This window comes from Haliotis rufescens, unplaced genomic scaffold (assembly GCF_023055435.1).
Source record: "Haliotis rufescens isolate VD_foot unplaced genomic scaffold, xgHalRufe1.0.p SCAF_2, whole genome shotgun sequence".
Taxonomy (NCBI): Eukaryota; Metazoa; Mollusca; class Gastropoda; order Lepetellida; family Haliotidae; genus Haliotis; species Haliotis rufescens.
This window is the reverse complement of record NW_025963890.1, coordinates 20800155-20814043: the sequence shown is the minus strand read 5'-3', so window position 1 is coordinate 20814043 and position 13889 is coordinate 20800155.

Genomic DNA, 13889 nt, shown 5'->3' with positions numbered 1-13889 from the left:
AATCAAATGTTATTCGGCAAATTCTACCCCGCTGCAAAGTACGTGTTCATAAACATGACATTTTTGTGTTTCATTAAAGCGGATGTGCTTTCGTTGTCATATATCTTTTTTATAACAAACAATGAGGTACAATTTATTAATCATTTAGAGACCCGTATTGGTGTGATATGATATTGTTGATTATCGACAATTATCCTCATCAAATTGGTATCATCTGTATTTTAAATAATAAACCATATTATTGAATACTCAGTAATAATGACTAAATAATTCAAATGTTCCTATAATGTCCTATATTCTCCAGAACTAATATTTTCTTTCATTTAATCCGTTAACTTAATATGGAGTAAGTAATGTTAATTAAATATTTCTTTATAAAAGTAAACGTATGATTTTGGCAAACTGTAATGACGTCATAGCCTTAGGGCTTTTGCAATAACAAACAAACATCACGATGAAAGTATTCACTCACGAACCACTGTAAAATTATAATGATGGGGCCAAGCAGATTGGAATGTGCTCCATGTGTGTAACACCCATCAGTCACGGTCAGGGGCAACACAGAAAAACATCTACTACTGTTTAAATTGTCTCTCGGATATTTCAAGTACTCAGGAATTACTAACTATTTATATATGCACAATGAAGCCACATGTATAATCTAGCAGTAATTCCAAATATACCGTGTTGATAGTTCGGGAAAATATTATGTTACCGTGTAAATATGTGGACTATTTCATCCTGATGATGGTGTTTAATGAAATGAAACAAGCAGATAGTGTTACATGAAACAATCAGGTTTAGGTTCTGTTTATTGAAACCGCCGTCCATCATTTTGGACGGAAGACCTGATTTAAGAATAGTCCAAGCGTAACTAATGACTTGCCTCCAAATCTTACCCATTTTGCTGAAAAACATCGCCATTTTAATTCAAACTTCCTGCTAAGAAACGGTGAAAGGACAAAATCCGTTTCACATAAGCGCGTTTACGGAAGATCTGTCGCGGAATGGCCGTCCAACGCAAACAAAGTATTCATCCGCGCGGAAGAAATGATTTCGCCTCCTTAAGACGAAACTGGTCGGGATTAAGAGTTGGCTAAGGGCGCTGGTGGCGCATTGCTCTCTCACTCGCACCAAACGGGTCGTAGGTCAACTTTTTGAGCGTGAGTCAGCCACAAACTGATCCTGGTTAATGAAAGTTGGAGAAGTTGAGGAAGATCCACAAAGGAACACGCACCTTGACTAGAAAGAAGAGGGCACAGACGTGCACACGTAGTCAGCCATGTTGAAAATCAAGGCGTCGTTATCCTCATATACTTAACGCCACAATAATGGCGAACAAGGCTCAGCGTCCATCGGCGGTAAACTTCGTCATCAAGAGCCAATCTACTGCTGAAATTAACTTCTTAAAATTTGAGCTAATACTGTGCCAATCCAGCTGACTTGGAAATTGAATGCTTGCAAGCCTCCTGCTTTTAATTCCCAAGCACGATTTACATCTCGCGTGATTTCAGAGCGATTCTCGCAGTGTCACGCGGAGCGCACGTGGCAGCACAGCAACGTCGGCTTTGACGCCCAAATCGCACCCTATGTCTCTCGTGATGCACGTGCAGCACACCATTATCCACGTTGTAACCTGCGTTTATCGGACGAGTTCTCTCGGTCTATCTTGTCATCACAACATGGCGTGTGGGTACAAATCCTAACTTTTCTGACAAGTTTCCGCAAATTCAAGGCTTTATCAGCCCAAATTACACCGCTTATATTATCAGAGTCTTTATGCCAGAAAGTTTACACACGTTGGCATAAGCCAATTAGCTTTGAAGATTTTCATTGACATGTGCTTGTCCTATTCTGGTGATCTCTGGTGATCGCGTTTGAAGTGATAGTGAGACAAACTTGATGAAATGATGATAAGCGCTTTTTGTCATAACACAAAATGCATTTCTGATCAATTCATAATATCCCAAACGTTTGTTTGTTCAGATAGGAAATCGTATCCACGCCGTTTGATTCCGTGTATATCCTGATGAAAGATATAAAACAAATTTCGATGGTAATTTATTGTTTTTTAATTTGTTCAGAGCGCAACCATTAATTTTCAGGTGGGGTAGGGGTTGGGACTGTTTAAAAAAATGATCAAGCCCATTTGTGGTCTGAAATATAATATAACTTGCAAAACTATATTAAAGTGTCCAATGAATACAGTTTGTTATTTCTCTCAATTCATAACAAATATTGCGAAAAGGACTCACTTCTACGAAGGAAGAAGCCGTGAAGTTTCTTTGTTTTTTGTTGTTTAGCGCCCCACTCAATATTCAAGCTATATACGAGATGTGTTAGAACTAACTAAATCCCATGCACTGTGAAAGATATATGCAATATTTACCATTTTTCTGCATTAAACGTACCGCTTAAGATCCATATGGAGCACGGGTGACACGCTCGTCTAAGGAGCAGTAATTAATTTTCCGTGTAGAGTTGCATCCCTTAGGCATGGCAGAAGCCTATGATGGTGGGTTCGAATCCAACATTCGCTCAGGTTCTGTTCTTTGTTTTTTCTGTGATCATTCCCATGTGCCAAGACTTGTATCACTTCAAAGTTTGATCCCACATACAGCCAAAACCCTGTGACATAGCTGAAATACTGTTCAAAGCGGCGTTAAACCAATCTCACTCACTCACTCACTCGGATCTGTACTATTGTCTTTGTACGGACTTACGAAACACATTTTGTAATTGCAGGAACAGATGGATTTACGAAAGATTCATAAATTCACATCTAAGTTCAAGTACCAAATTGAGATAACTTGTTCCACAAACAAAAAAATAATATTCATGTAAAATATTGAGCTTGTAGGGTTACAGTATTTCAGTTGCATCATGACCCTTCAACTTGGTATTGGATGAGTGAGTATTGTTATACGCCGCTCTTAGCAATATTCCACCAATATCATGCAGGGGGACACCAGAAATGGGCTTCACACATTGTACCCATGTGGGGCATCGAACCCGGGTTTTCGGCGTGACGAGCGAACACTTTAACCACAAGGCTACCCCACCGCCCCAACTGTATTTGGAAGGATGCAGAGTTAGACGTTTACCACGTTGGGGAAACCAACAATCATTGAGTATGCTGCTGACAAACTGGCAAACATAATCAGGCTGAATCGTAACTTCACACCCACTATAATAGGTTTCTGGCACGCCTAAGGGACGCAACTCTGCACAACATAATGCGGCGCCTCAGTCGACTGGGCAGCCCATGCCGCCTTCTAAGAAGTTAGCCTTCTTCTTAAAGAGTTCGCTTACAATACCAGTTCGATTCTTCATTCTTAGTTGGGTAGAAGTATGTAAAACTCATACCCCATCTCGATGCATGTATACTAAACTGCAGGACAAAAGAAAGTATAAACTTGAAAATTGGATATGACCAAAAACGTTCTCAAAACGTTACTAGGCTGAAAACAGTCGCCGAAACACTGAAACAATACTATGATACCCGTATCAAATACATCACTATCGAATAAACTTTTCTTGTTTGTTTCATTTTTAGACACATCAAACATGGGTATATACCATCTTTAACCCGGCAGTTAATTACAGCATGGACAAGAAACGAGGAATGCTTCGGTCATGGCCACACTGATGTATGTTTGTTGTTTAACTTTGCAGATAGCAACATTCGAACCAAATGACTGCGGCCTGTAAGTAATCGAGTTTTGACCAGACAAATCAATGACTGATAGTATATATATTACGATTATAAGCATTAAAGAGCGTTACCGAGCCTGACCATACAATCCATTTTGTTCCTTCGTATCGGGTGGCACGGGTGGCCCAATCGTCTAAGGCGCCGCGATTCGCTGTGCAGAGTTGCGTCCCTTGGGCACGCCAGAAACCTATTCTGGAGTGTCTGGTCAAGAATCGATTTTTACAGACCGCCGTCATATAGCTGAAATATAATTGAGTGCGGAAACAAATAAACAAACAAACAAAATATATATATTCACAATAGTCCAGCAACATCAGGTCTGCCTGTAAATAATCGAGTCTTGACAAGACACATCTGAGACTGATGACATGAGCAAAGATGAACGCGATCGGGACACAATAACGCACAGCCAGGCAAGTTACCAGACCACCCGATGCCAATTTGGCATTTATGCCAGACATGAGGTATACTGGGCGTTAATTGTGACCCTCACATGAGTAAAGCTTTAAAGTTGATAAATGTATTTTACTTTATTTAACATCAGTGTGTAACACGTGTTACCCATACACAACAATGAACGTTTCTCTAATATGTTTATTAATCCAGGTCTATATGTGGACACATTTTGGATCCTTATATTAAGTCTTATTGCTGCAACATTACTAAAGCCGGAGTAATATATTAGTCATTACTCTGTTTCGATATTAATAATTACCTCATTTCTACCTATAAACGATACCATGAACATATGACCTCACTGTATATCGTAATACCCTCTTGTAATACCTACCTGTTCTACTAATATGTACAAGGTCAGGTTGTCAATTGCATAGATACGTCAGTTGCTGGCACTGTTGGTAGCATACGGACTAGTGTCAATTGCAGGTAAGTCGGCTTAATGAATAAGGATTGATTGTCAGTGATTAGGGAGTGGCAGTGTTATGCGATGGACAGATTTGAATTAGTCAGCGTCGTGCAAGAGGAGGTAGTGAAGACTACCCGACCTCCCCAATAGGAGCGACGGAGTTGGGAATAACGCCGCTTTGGAAATTGTTATATTTATCACGTAGTGTCAGCTTGGTGTGGTTGGTGTGGGGCCAAAGCCCGAAGTAATGCATGCATTGGACGTTAACATTTTGGTGAAACTCACAAGCCCGGTTATGGAGCTAACAAAGCTAGAAACATATTCATGGCGAACCTAGATTTAAATCTAAGATCTTAGATCTCTGGCACGCCCCAAATAACACAACTCTGCACAGCTAATTGTACCGCCTTAGTGAGTGAGTTGGGTTTAACGCCGCTTTTATCCGTATTCCAGTTATATCAAGGCGTGTCAGCTTAATGTGGGAGGAAAGCCCGAAGTGATGCAGATCTCAGACGTGTACCTCTTCGGTGAAACCCACAAGCACGGGTATGGTGCTGATAAACCTAGAAACATAATCGGGTCGGACCAGGATTCGAACCCACAGTCATAGGTTTCTGGCATGCCCAAGGGACGCAACTCTGCACAGTGAATCGCGGCGCCTTAGACGACTGGGCTACCCGTGCCCCCTTTACCGCCTCAGACAACTGGGTACTCAATAGTATTGGTGACCACTATGTACTGAAATATCGTTGGTCCAGAAACCCACCCAACTTTGGGAACGGATAAATAACCGTTAAACCGAAATTGTTTACTTCCGACAATTTTACAGGGAGGATACAGGCATCGTTACACGAAGAATTGTTTGTTGTTCAACGCTGCGCTCAGCAATACTCGAGCTTTATGACGACGGCCTATGAATAAGCGAATCTTGATAAGCCAATACAGTGATTGATATTATGAGCATCCTCCCACTCCGTCTGGCTACGATGACACGTCATATGCCTAGTCGCTGACCATCCCATTCACTGAACTGCCTCTTAGCTTCCTGGCGACCAATTTTAACCCGGAATCCCCACACGGTAACCAACTTGTCGCATACACAAAACCGTCTTTTTACAAGCAAAGTTATCTAACATTCATGAGTTTTCGAATGTTGATAAATTTCACTCGAATTTTTAAGGTTAATTGGTGATTTAAATCAATCACGTTTTTTGTCAAACTAAATATGAAATAACCATACACAAAGGTTTACCAATAATCACAATCAATTGCTGACATTAATAATTACTAAACTGCTTGTGGAAACAATAGTTATAGTGGCAATAAATATAATGGTTTGAACATTAAGATCTAAATCTTTGGACGGATAGTTATAAGTAAAAAGGTACTGTTAGTGCAATAATAACCTATCCACTGTCTTTTAATCATAAAACGCTTGGTTTCGAGTGTGTCTGGTTAAGTAGTGAATGATTAAGTTAGTTGAGCTATAGTATTTCAGTTATATCACAGATGGTCAGCTTGATTTTGTTTGGTTGGTTGGTTGGTTGTTTTACGCCGCACTCAGCAATATTCCAGCTATATGACGGCGGTCTGTAAATAATCGAGTTTTGACCAGACAGTCCAGTGATTGATATCTTGAGCATCGATCCACGCAATTGGGATCGATGACATGCATTAACCAAGTCAACAAGCCTGACCACCCGATCCCGTTAGTCGCCTTTCACGGCAAGTATGGGTTGGTCGGCGTCATGTGGGAGGAAAGACCAACGTGATACATGTCTTGGATATTTACCACTTTGGTGAAACTCATGAGCTGGTGCTGACAAATAAGGGATTTTAATCAGGGCGGATTCTGGATTACATTCTGCGAACACCTGGTGTCATCACTGATTTTCAGTGATCCATTCATATCATTTTTACCGCTAGTTTGCCTTTTCGCCAATTGGAATTTGTTTCGACGGATAATCGACAGCTATTCTCTGTCGTCGACGGTTTTACGTAAATACGGGTGCCCTTGGTAGATTTATCCACCCATTATCCACGAATAAAATAGTTGAAATTATATCAAAATCATAAAAATTATAAAATTATTTTCCAGCTGTATTGTACGTCGTCAGGCCATAACCGACCTTAAACTTCATGATAATTATTAAATATAACTATATTTTTCTGTGTTTCTTTTTTAACAACACATTCAGCAATATTCTAGCCATATGACTGCGGCCTGTAAATAATCGAGTTTAGTCCAGTGATTGATATTATGAACAGCAATCCAGGCCGTCGGTGTACGATGACAGGCAAACTACAACCATTGAGCAGTTGTAATTACCACAAGAAGTTAAAACATTATAATCGAATCTTTCATCTACCAAACATATTTTCTTGAAGTTAGCTTTGATTATACATAGTCTTAATCATATTTGAAATTTCCTATAGTATAAATACTATATTTAATTTATCTTATTTCATTTTTGTATTTTTTATATAGCAGACAGTAAAAAGACAGCAATATCGCCATCGATTTTCAATCGCGCGCCAATCGCCAATCTAATCAAAACAAATGACCAAAAGTTTAGGTACCACTAATCGCCTGTTATCTTTTATTAGCCAGTTATTGTTATGAGTGAGAAACTTTAATCACAATGGATTGTCTTCATATTTCGTTGACATTTACACTTCCTCGCAAATACCATTGGAAGTGGACTCTTGTTATGCTAGACCATATTTTATTTTCGGAATTAAACTAGATGAAGCGTTTTATAACCAGGAACAATTCTGGAAATTTCAAGTTAAATTCTCTGTTGATTAGATCTCATTTTAAAGAGTAAAAACAATTGCACTTTGATCTGAAAGTATTTTTCGCATTACATTACCTAGATTACATAAAAAACTTACTTTCATACTGTTCAACAGTAGTTGATTAAAACTAAACGATAGTATTAGAATATATGCGTTCAACTATGCATGTATTCAAAAGTAAAGTTGAAAACTGAATGCAAAGATTCTGTGTGGTTTAATTATTTTTCAAACTCCGATTATCTTTTAGGATCATTTTGGTTACCGGTACTCATTTTTCATCCCTATTCTAATTCAGTGGTATACGTATGGATTTCTTCTTTGTGGGGTATGATGAAAATACCCAACGGCAAAATGGCCGCCATTGAATACGTTTGCCCTAGCTATAAAGTCAACACTGCACACAGCCGACTTGCTTACAATACAGTCTTCATTACATTGATGACACCTCAACGTGTGCACGAGTCAATGCATATGGACGTGGTATAAAACCTATATTGTCCCCATGTTTACAGACAGGATTAACGTTACATCATGCAGCGTTATGTTACGTCACTAAGCATATGTCGACCAGAAGTGCCATTATGAGACTCATTTAACGGTAATCCCGTGTTGATAAGAGCCCATACTGACACACACGTAACCCGATGTTTGGCAATGATACCAAAATGTATTAGAATGCCTAAATTAGGACATACCGTTTGAGCAGGAGGGCTTATCTTTTTGGCGGACACCAGGTGTCATCAGGGACTTTAAGTGAGCCTTTAAACATGTTAAATAATTTGTGCCATTTGTTTTGTCTTTTATGCCCAATGGAATCTGTTTCGGCAGATAACCCAGACTGATTATTCTGTAGCATTGACGTTATATATTTACTGTAGTTAACACAGTTCGAAACCAATCATTTAAAAGTACGTCCTTACATGCACTGATCCATTCATGTAATTTTCACCGCTATTTTGCCGTCCGCCAAATGGAATCTGTTTCGGCGAATAATCAAGGGTTATTCCCTGGCCTTGACGTCTTCTATTTAGATGCACTGAAACACTGTTGTTAAATGTAACTGAGTAACCTTTTTTATATACATGAAGACGTTCCTAACAGTAATCGTCTGACAAGAAGGCTTTCAGACTAACGGATTTTCACTGTATATGGTTATATCTGACAAAATTATATGCTAGTTGCAATCCTTCTCAAATAACATGTCTATTTCATTGAGTGACAAATCAAAATTAGGCAGTGGGGTTGCCTAGTGGTTAAAGCGTTCTTTCGTCACGCCGAAGACCCTGGTTCGATTTCCCACTGAAGTACACCGTGTGAAGCCCATTCCTGGCGTTCCCTAACGTGATATTGGTGGAATATTGCTTAAAGCGGCGTAAAACTATACTTTCTCACTTACTCACCTGATATCCAATATTGATATTCTTAATGATTGAAACAGAGTCACTGATCTTCACGATCTTACTCTGAAAACAATCATGTCATTGTCAGCACACTGAAAGTAGTTCGGCATGAGAAAGTACTTCCGCCCTCGAGTGAAATATCAATTATGTTTTTTGAAAGTTTATTACATTATTTCATCATGAAATAAAAGACATATGTTAGTATTAACGGACTTACCGGAATTTCAATGCGCACACTCGATCCATACATGTCATACCAAGCATGCAGGAGTAAAGTAAGAACCACTTTGAAGTAAAAGAGCACGAGATATTTGTATATCAATGCCGCACCTATATACAGATATCACTATCAAATGCTGAATAGCATACATCGAGCGACTACTCCCTTGTATGTCTGATACCCTCAATTTCTGTAGAAAGCAGCGGAGAGAATTGTGCCATGTTCAAAATATCTTAAATCAATGATCACTTTGATAAAAATGAGCATGTACTAAAACAAACACATTTGCTACAATCAACTGTAATCTAAACTTGCAATGATTATTATATATTATATATTGGATACTTTATTAACTCGGATATATTGAAAATGTTTTTGGTGTTCAAAATGAAACTACTGTCCCTGTTTTTACAAATGAACATAACTGTGTAGATCAGCAAATTGCTATTAAGTTATTCTTGCGGAATGGCTGCGAACTATCACCTTCCGGAAACGAAAAGCAGATCGGAATAACTGAACCAATCTGTACGTTTGTTTGTGTGTTTGTTGTTCAGCGTTTTGCAATATTCCAGTGATGACGACGGTCTGTAAAAAGATCGAGTCTGGAACGAACAATCCAATGATTGACAACACAAGCATCGATTCACGCAATTGGGATCTGGTCACACGCAATCAACCAATTTGCCGAGACTGATCACCTGATCCATTTAGTCACCGCTTACGATAAGCACATATTGCAATGGACCTATATTCTTACCCGGAATCCCAACGGGTGTAAGTAGCAGAAACTAATCAATGCGACGAAACTGTTAATATGCGTGAGTCTTTTATACTTTCGATATACTGATTAATGCTAATCTAGTTTATAGGAGGCCACTTCTAAGAAATGGAATATCGGCTTTTTAAAATATTGATTACAAACGTCTACTCAATCAAACAACTATCTTGAGGATTACAAAGGGGCACCAACTCGGTGTCTATGCACTGTCAAATTACATTCAACCATGTTTGATATTTACAGGGGTAATGCAATATTTTGCCATCAAGCTTACAGAACTGTCATTTTCCCCCAAGCACGTCAGCGATGCTTGTCATTTAACAGTTGGGTATTTCACAGTTTCAATTATCAAGTTGTACAAAACACAAAGCTCCCCCTTGGGCATCACTGATGTTGAAGACCTGCTTTGTTGATGTCTTCAAGGAAAGACCGTGGAACCTACATCAAATCCCTTCTATTTCCAGTTCATTTTATTCACCAAACAGATGAGCGCTTTGATTAAACAAAGAAATTTGAAGAATATTAAACCATAAATGTAAAATCATCTCCCGAAACGCACTCTGTTTCATCCGATTTTACAGCCAATTGTTTTGTACCGGTTACTGTTTCAAAAGAGCAATGAAAATAAAACATTTACATTGCTCTGTTCTTGATAGCAGTATGTACAGATGAAACATTAAAGATTAACTCAACGCTCCAGAAGAGTCTCCCAATCACACAAGCATGGGCGTAAAGAGCGGTATCGTACAATATGGATGAGAAACAATATCTACTTCGGGCCTGGGGTAGCAAACTTTAATTACCCCCTGTTTGATGTGAATGATGGTTTGGACAGAGATAAAACTAGCCTGGAAGATGGAAATGTCCCTTTAGGCTGGAAGATGTTAACGCCAGACGCTGAGAATATTCCTGTTTGCTAGCCTTGAGCATCTTCTACACGGCCCTAAAAGCCTATCTCCCACTCTTTATCATAGAGATTCAAACTTGGATTATGGCTTGGGGTCATGTCTTTCAATAGCCTTCACAAAATGGCATGAGAAGTGATAGACGCATGGACCATCTCGGCCCACACGGAACCCACTGCTTTCATCGGGGCTACCAACATGCCTCTCTCAAGCATCCCTTACAGTAGGGAGTATCTTAGGGTGTCTTTATATATGTGGTGTAGGTTGTCATCTGCCTCACTTACCTACAAGAGCCACTCAGAACATTGCCAGGTATCAGTCCTCCTTGTGAAATAAATATTGAGCATACGCCTTTCAATCTAAACATGTAAAGCTGCCAAAACTTTGGTTAGGTTCTATTGTAGAATTCCTCTTCTATGTTTTTTTCTGGCAATTATTACATAACTGTAAAAAAAATAACTCCAAAGAGTCAATATAATTATTTCATCATTTCTTTTGGTAAATGTTTCGGTTACATCGGTTGATTCAGTACCAAATCAGACCCTAAAGTTTCGTGTCCAGGGAAAGAAATAAATTAAATCTTTATATGTCTTATGGTATAGATTGACATCATTCCAGAACGATATTATGAGAAGCGTATAATACGGTCTTAATGTGGCTTACCATTCTATACAGCCACGGTTTGAATTGAATGTTCAAATGTATGTACCTTTAGCCATCGTTGTGAAATTTAGTATGTGTGTCTTGATGAGACACTGTACTTGTCAGAACATATTAAATTGATATTTACTCGAGTTAAATAATATGTTATTTCATTCAAGCGAAAAACTACTTTGCCGGAACTACTTTGGGTCTGCCTCAATAATGCAATGGGTTAATTGTAAGATCATAACAATCCGTGTGAAAATACACATTAAATTGAACATTTGTCTTTTCGTGTCAAATAATATGCTTATATCTCGTCCCAACTTTCAACGTGATCAGGTCCCTCGATGAGATAAACGTGTACAAGGAAGAGCCAAATATCTTCCATGAATTTTATGACGATAGGCATTTACATGTATATGGAACTAACGGCCATGCACACATAGGAATTATGTCACCCTGTCAGATAGCCTCATCAGTATTGTAAGCAGACTTACACGACTAATTTACACTTACAAGAACAGCATCAGTGTTATTTTATACCCACGTAATTCTGAATGTGATGTCGGCAACACGTTCAACCACAATGCTCGGATAATAATTAAATGGGACGGTAGTTGCTTTGAGCTGTTCCCCACTGAATAAAACCAAAAGAAATCCTGAGATTAATTCTCCAAAACACTAACTAGGATATCAAAGTTGATCTTCAGGCAGCATCTCTCGACTGTCTGGATCCCTCAGGGAAGGATTTTCCAGATTATCCAGCCATTTTGAAAAAAATCAGACAGTTAGTTTTTCGCCTCCTATGATCAAAATAATATTAAATCCAAAGTTTATTGTCCGTATTCCTTAAATAGTGGTATATCCATTGATGCTAGGCCTTCTTTTGGTGTCTTCTACAAAGGCATCTCTACTCGTCTCACTTCATGAGACGATAGGACACTTCAAAGCCCTCCTAATCTCGCTGAGGGGCTGTGTTGGCCCTGCCTGACCCTCAGACGTGTATTTAAAGTCGATGTTTTTCACGCACAAGTACCCCCCTAGGTACTGCGCTATGTAACTCGCCATCTTAGCAAGAATTGAAACATTCACACTGATTCACGATTTCATCACCGGATAAATGTTATTTTGAGATGAAATGGAAGTGTACGACTGGAAAGCCATGTTCATGTGTGAACTAGATCGAATGGGTGACACTGTCGCATTTCGGTAAAGCTCGATGTTTATTTTAACAAGATTGTTTTTGTGACTGAGTCATTTGATGACACGTGGTCTTATCATATGTACGATATGTTATCTTTAATTTTCACATATTTCTTTGTTATGTTTTGTGTTTATTTCCTATCAAACAAACATTCCGGAGTTTTTTAAACGAAATGTTGCAGAATATGTTTAGGATATTCAACACTTAGTAAAGTGTTACAAAGAGCTAAAAAGAAGTCATTTTTTCATTTTCATTTGGAATGTAATGTTAACTCCATTCAAGAACCTCCAATATGACATATAGAAATAAACCCTTCTATAAGCGGGAATCTATAAAATAATGTTTTTGGTGTGAAGCTTTTTCACTTTTACTTTTATTCATTTGATTTTTGAAGTGTCGATTCTTTCTTAATTTTTTTAATGTCAGTGTCGACCTTACTTTTCACCAAATACGTTACAAAACAGTATTTTAAAGGAATTAATAGCATCTTGGAACTCTACAAAATAAATACCATATATATATATACATTAAATATGTAGACAGACGCAAAGAATATTCCTAAAGTATGTTATTTTACCTGTTGAGGATTATCTAATGTGTGTGGTGTAGCGACGTAACGTTAACATTCAGGTTCGTGTTTTTGATGTTTTCATTTGTTTCTTTGTATGTAATTATCTGGAGGTCTAAATTCAAGTTTATAAAAAGTACATCATTATTCTTACAGAACTAGAAATCAGTCGATTCGGTCTGTTATTATTCTACAGTTTGGGTTTAATATTCTACTTAAACTCAGCACAAAAAGGTGTTTTCAAAGACAAGGAAGTCCTTATTATTTCTAATGATATAAGCATGTTAGTGTTTCTAGGCCGTTAATGAGAGTGTCCGAAAATGTGGTAATTGGGAAGCCAAAAACAATGACATCTCTGGTAGGCTTCTTGTTCTCCACAAATACTTCATGGAGATTTCTGGCGGCTAAAACCACCACTTCCGTGTCGAGAAGAGGGACAAATACCGCACCAAGCTCAATTTTCATAATTATAAGGCCGTGTGATATCTTAATTAAAGGAAAACTTAGGTTTGAAATAAGACTTTTTCCTGCAGCCAGCCCAATTAGCAGTGTCCAGGAGTTGGTTAGAATAGCAGGCCGCCCGAAGGGTAGTGTCAATTACACCCGTGCTGTACATCCTCCACGTCTCTAGGAGCAAATGCCTTAAGACAGACAGAATTGAATACAACGAATAACCCAATAGATCATTATTAGACAAAATTAGCGGTTACAGTCCTATTCGTTCTCCGCGGGAACTTGACAAATAAGCATAATCGTCGCCGCGGCAAATTCATGATTTGGAAACTGGTTT